The 6,141-nt window shown below is 35.0% G+C and overlaps 1 non-coding gene across 1 annotated transcript; it reads right to left on the reverse strand.

Moving 5' to 3' along the window:
* Nucleotides 1-445: 445 nt before the first annotated feature.
* LOC112839105 (U6 spliceosomal RNA) lies at nucleotides 446-547 on the reverse strand. Its single transcript, XR_003212139.1, has one exon. It is a non-coding gene; the product is annotated as a U6 spliceosomal RNA (small nuclear RNA).
* Between the last annotated feature and the right edge of the window lie 5,594 nt (nucleotides 548-6,141).

Here is a 6,141-nt window from a genome sequence, read left to right on the forward strand (position 1 = left end):
GTAGATAAAATGTTACTAGTAGGTAAACCTGGCAGTATAGAGATATTTTTGGTAATATTCTTACTCATGCAATTTTTCTATATTTGAAATAATTTTCAGATAAAAAGTTTAAAAATTGAAGGAAAAATCTGGAAGTTGTCCTTTATCCCAACCCCTCTTCCCAGGAGCAGGCCAATGTTAACAGTTTTGTATGTGTTATTTCTAGACCCATTCCTTTTTCTTTTTCTTTTTTTCTTTTTTTTAATATTTTATTTTTAAATAATCTCTACACTCAATGTGGGGCTCCAACTTAAAATCCTGATATCAAGACTTTCATGCTCTACCAACTGAGCCAGACAGGTGCCCCCCTAGACCCATTTCTATGCATTTTTTTTAACCTGTGGTATAACACACATAACATAAAATTTACTATGTTAACGATTTTTAAGTGCACTGCATTCAGTACAAAAGACTGGAATGCTTCTAAATTTGCACATCATCCTTGGGCAGGGACCATGCCAATCTGCCCCTGTGTCGTTCCAACTCTATGTGCTGCCAAACCAAGCACTCTATGTGTCTTTAAATGTACAGGCTCCAACGTTGTAAATGTAAGCATACCATACAAAGGAAGAAAAAGAAAAAAGATAAAGGTGAAAGATGGCTTTTCCTAGTAAAACAAAGAATGTGTGACTAGTAGACTGCAGGAATTTTAAAGGAACTTTTCAGGCAGGAAAAAAAAAAACTATAACAGATGGAAATTTTATTCCACACAAAGGAATAAAGAACACCAGGGGAGAGTAAATATATGTGCAAAAACAAAAACATTCTTTCTCCTACTTAATTTCTTTAGAAGATATGTGACTATTTAAGGCAAACATAATAACGTGTGTGGGGTTTATAACATATGCACAAGCAAGATGTATGACAACAATTTCACCAAGGACCAGAGGAGGAAAATGAAAGTGTACTGTTTTAAGTTTAAGTGTACTATTCTTACATGTCACATGAAATGATATAAGATTGATTATTCAAAGGGAGACCATGGGGGCGCCTCGCTGGCTCAGTCAGTGGAACATGTGATTCTTGATCTCAGGGTTGTAAGTTTGAGCCCTATCGTTGAGTGTAGAGATTACTTAAAAATAAAATCTGTTTAAAAAATAAAAATAAAGGTAAACTATGATTGCTTATGATGTGTTAGATACTGTAAATCCTAGAGCAACCACTAAAAACAATTTTTAAAGGAGATATAGCTAGTAAGCCAATGGTGGAGGTAAAATGGAATCATGAAAAGCTCAGATTCCTACAAATGAATAAAGAAACAAAGAGGGGCTCCTGGGTGGTTCAGTCTGTTAAGCATCCGACTCTTGGTTTCGGTTTAGGTCATGATCTCAGGGTTCTGAGATCAAGCCCCACGTCAGGCTCCCTACCCAGCGGAGAGTCTGCTTCCCCTCTCTCTCTCCCTCTGCATCTCCCCCTGTTCATGCACTGTCTCTCTCTCTAAAATAAATACAGCAATCTTGAAAAAAAATTAAGAAACAAAGAAAAAAGGGAACCAAGAGTATATTGGGATGAATGGAAAACAAATACTAAAATGCCAATCATATCAATAATTGCAATGAATGTAAGTAATCTAAACACTCCATTATTATATATATCAAATCATTATATTGTACCCCGAGAACTAATACAATTTATACATCAAGTATAAATCAATTTTTTAAAAACCCACTCCATTAAAAAACAAAGATCGTCAGATTGGATGAGAAAAAAGCAAGATATGCTATCTACAAGAAAATACATGTTGTCTTCAAAAAGTCAACTTAAATTATAAAGACATGGGCAGGTTAAAAATAAAAGGGCAAAAAAATCATCAAAACAATTTGCAAAAAAAGAGTAAAAGGATAGATAAATATATATTCCATGCCAGCAGTAGGCAGAATAAACGAAATTGGCCATATCAATATTGGACAAAGTAGATTTCAGTCCATAGGACCATAATAATAAAGAACCAATTCATCAAGAAACATTACAGTGTCACAGAGTTTCAAAATACATGAGGCAAAAACTGATAGAAGTAGAAGAAAAAATACACAAAATTATAAGTGTAGATTTCAACAGTCCTCTCCTAATAATTGTTAAAATATGTGGGCAGAAAATCAATAAGAATACAGAAGACTTGAATAACAGATTAACCAAATTAAATTAATTGGCATTTATAAAACACTCCACCTAACAACAGAAGAATAAACACTATTTTCAAGTATACATAGACCATTTATCAAACTAGGCCATATTTGAGGCCATAAAACAAGTCTCAATAAATTTTAAAGGATGAAAATCATCCCTTCTTAGTATATTCTCTGACCACAAAAGAATTAACCAGAAATCAATAACAGAAAGATATGTGCAAACACTGCAATGTTTGCAAATTAAACAACATACTTCTAAATAACACATAGGTCAAAAAAGAAATCACAAGTGAAGTCAGAAAATATTTTTAACTGAATGAAAACAAAAGCAGCACCTATAAAAGTGGGATGCACCTAAAGCAGCGTTATAAAGGACATTTATTGCCTTCAGTGCTTATGTTGGAAAGCAAACAGTTTTTCCTTAAGATTTTATTTATTTGAGAGAGAGAGAGAGAGAGAGAGAGAGATCACGAGCAGGGGGAGGGGCAGAGGGAGAAGCAGACCCCCCGCTGAGTGGGAAGTCCAATGCAGGGGTTCGATCCCAGGACCCTGAGATCATGACCTGAGCCAAAGGCAGATGCTTAACCAACTGAGCCACCCAGGCACACTGGAAAGAAAACAGTTTTAAATCAAATATCTAAATTTCCACTGTAAAAAAACTAGAAAAAGAAGAGCAACTCAAATCAAAGTGGAAGGAAAGAAATAATCAGAAATCAATAAATAAATGGACAAACAATAGAGAAAATAAAACCAAAAGCTGACTCGTTAAAAATACAACTGATAAATCCTTATCTTACACTGAGCAAGAAAATAGAGGACAAAATCACCAGTATTAGGTATGAACAATTCTACATATACTAAAAAGATAATGTGGGAACTTATGAATAATTTCAAGCTAATAAACTCATCAAATTAGATAAAAGGAAAAGATTCCCTGAAAATCAGAACAACTAAAGTTCACTCAAGAAGAAATACTTTAAGGATCTCAATTTATATATATATTAAGATCTCAATTTATATTAAAGATACTGAAGTTGTGGTTATAAACCTTCCTGCAAAACAAAACAAAACAAAACAAAACAAAAAACAAAAAAATTAGTTCCAGGCATCTTTATCGGTGAATTCTATCAAATATTTAAGGAAGGAATAAAACCAATCCTACACGAAAAAGTAGAGGAGAGAAAACTTTCCTATTTTATGAAACTAGTCTTACCCTAATACCAACACTAAAAAAGAAACTAAAAGAATAGAAAACTGCAGACCAATACACTTTGTGAATGCAGACACAAAATCATTAAAATTTTAGTAAATCAGATCCAGTTAAATATTAAGAAAGAACATACCATGACCAAGTGGGGTTTATCCCAGAATTTTAAGATTGATTCAACAATGCAAAAATCAGTAAATGTAATTCACCATAGTAACAGACTAAGAAGGAGAGGCTATATGATCAACCAGCTCAACAGATACAGAAAAACATTGGGCAGATTTCAAAACCCATTTATGATTAAAAAAAAAAAATCAAACCAAGTCTCAGCAAACTAGAAAAAGAAGGAAATATTCTCAATGTGATAGAGGAAATCCACCAAAAATGTAAAGTTAGCACCAACCTTAATAATTTAAAACTGAATTATTTTCCCTGCAACTGGGAGGAAGTCAATAGGACTCCTCTTGCCATTTCTATTCAACTGGAGTTCCAAGACAATGATATAAAGCAAAAAAACCAAAATAAAAGCCATGTAGTTTGGAAAGGAAGAAACGGCTCTGTGGTTGTTCATGTAGAAAATCCTAAGGAAACTGCCAAAAAGTAACTGCAGCTAAGAAGTCAATCTGATAAGGTCACAGGATACAAGGCCAACATACAAAATTAATTGTATCTCTAGAGGCTAGCAACAGACAGTTGGAAATTGAAGATTTTTAAATAATATCATTTATAGTGGTATCACAAAGCATGAAATACTTATGGGTAAATTTAGCAAAATATGTGATGGTATGTACATTGAAAATTCCAAGACTTTGCTGAGATAAATTAATGAAGATCTAAGTAAATGATGAGACATACTTTGTTTATCATTCAATTGGCTCAATATTGCTAAAATATCAATTCTCCCTAAATTGTTCTATCGGTTCAGTGCAATTCCAGTCAAAAGTCCGGCAGGATTTTCTTGTAGAAATTTACATACAGATGGAAAAACCTAGAACAGTCAAAACAATTTTGGAGAGGAACAATCTTAATGTAAAGCTAAAATAATCAAGACTGTGGTGTTAGCATACGGATAGACACAGAGATCTCTGAAACTGGTTCAAGAGTCTAGAAATAAGCCCACACATAAATGATCATTTCGCTTTCAATAAAGGTGACAAAATATCAACCATGAAAAGATGGTCTTTTTAACAAATAGTTGAAATCAATTTGGAAAAGACAGTCTCTTCAACAAGTGATTCTGGAAAATGAATTTTCACGTGACAAAAAAAAAAAGAGCCTCAACTTTTATCTCATATTACATAAGAAAATTACTTCAAAATCTATTCTCAACTTAAATGGAAAGTCAAAACCATAAAACTTCTAGGACAAAACAGAAGAAAAATCTTTGTGATCTGGGACTAGACAAAACGTCTTAGGACATAAGGCACAAACCATGAACTAAAAATAATAAATTGGAGATACCAAAATTTAAAACTTTTGCTCCTCAAAATAACATTGTTAAGACAGTGAAAAGGCAAGCCACATATTGAGAGAAAATCTTTGCAAAATCTGATAAGGACTCATATCCAGAATTTGTAAAGAATTCACAAAATAATAATAGGCCAAGCAATCTGATTTTTTAAATGGGTCAAATATTTGAACAGACACTTCACCAAAGAAAATGCACTAATCACAAATAAGAACATGAAGGAAAAGAAAAAGCTCCACATCATCAATCATTAGGGAAATGCAAATAAAACCACAGCAGGCTACCACTAAACACCCTCCATAATGACTAAATTGTTTTAAACAGGTAAAAGCAAATGTTGACAAGAATAGACTCTCATACACAGAGGAGAGAAATGCAAAATGGGGGCGCCTGGGTGGCTCAGTCGTTAAGCGTCTGCCTTCGGCTCGGGTCATGGTCCCAGGGTCCGGGGATCGAGCCCCGCATCGGTCTCCCTGCTCAGCGGGGAGCCTGCTTCTCCCTCTCCCACTCCCCCTGCTTGTGTTCCCTCTCTCGTTGTGTCTCTCTCTGTCAAATAAATAAATAAAATCTTAAAAAACAAAAAAATAAATAAATAATTTAAAAAATTTAAAAAAAAGAAATGCAAAGTGGTACAGCCACTCTGGAAAACATTTGGTTTCTCGTGAAGTTAAATATACACTTACCATCTAACCCCACAATTCCATTTCTAGATATTAACCCAGGAGAAATGAAAATGTACATCCTGTGAAGACATGAACGTTCATCACCGCTTTCTTCATAAGAGTCCCAAACTGGAAACACAACAAATGTCATCCATGGGAGAATAGAAAAACAAATTAGGGAGCACTACCTCCTATAAAGGAATGAACTTCGAGACATGGGAACAGCACAGCATGGCACACTGAAATTCTTTCCTGCTTGTTCTCATTCCTTTACCCCCTTTAGTTGCCCCCTACCTCCCCCCCACACACACACCCCTACCACTGTAAACTGGTTGAGATCAGGAACTGTTTCCTCTTTTCCAGCCTAATCCCAGTGCCTAGCAGAGACCCTGACATACAGTGACTGCCCCATAATTATTTGTTGAATGAAAGAATTTCCCTGCTTTGATGAAGTTCATGATGTTCTTATTTATGCCAAATCAGAGTGCGCCTTCTGGGCATTGGGTTCTTTGCTCATGCCTTGCTTTGGTGGAGAACACTTCACTTTGGCTTCTGGATGACCACCCGGGGTCGAGAGTGTTTACAGGGCAGTGACAATAGCCCTGCACGCCTGCTCCCTTATTCTTTCCTCTTGAT

The sequence above is a fragment of the Callorhinus ursinus genome, unplaced genomic scaffold, assembly GCF_003265705.2.
Source record: "Callorhinus ursinus isolate GAN/ISIS: 27379988/994484 unplaced genomic scaffold, GSC_fseal_2.0 scaffold63, whole genome shotgun sequence".
NCBI classification, from domain to species: Eukaryota; Metazoa; Chordata; class Mammalia; order Carnivora; family Otariidae; genus Callorhinus; species Callorhinus ursinus.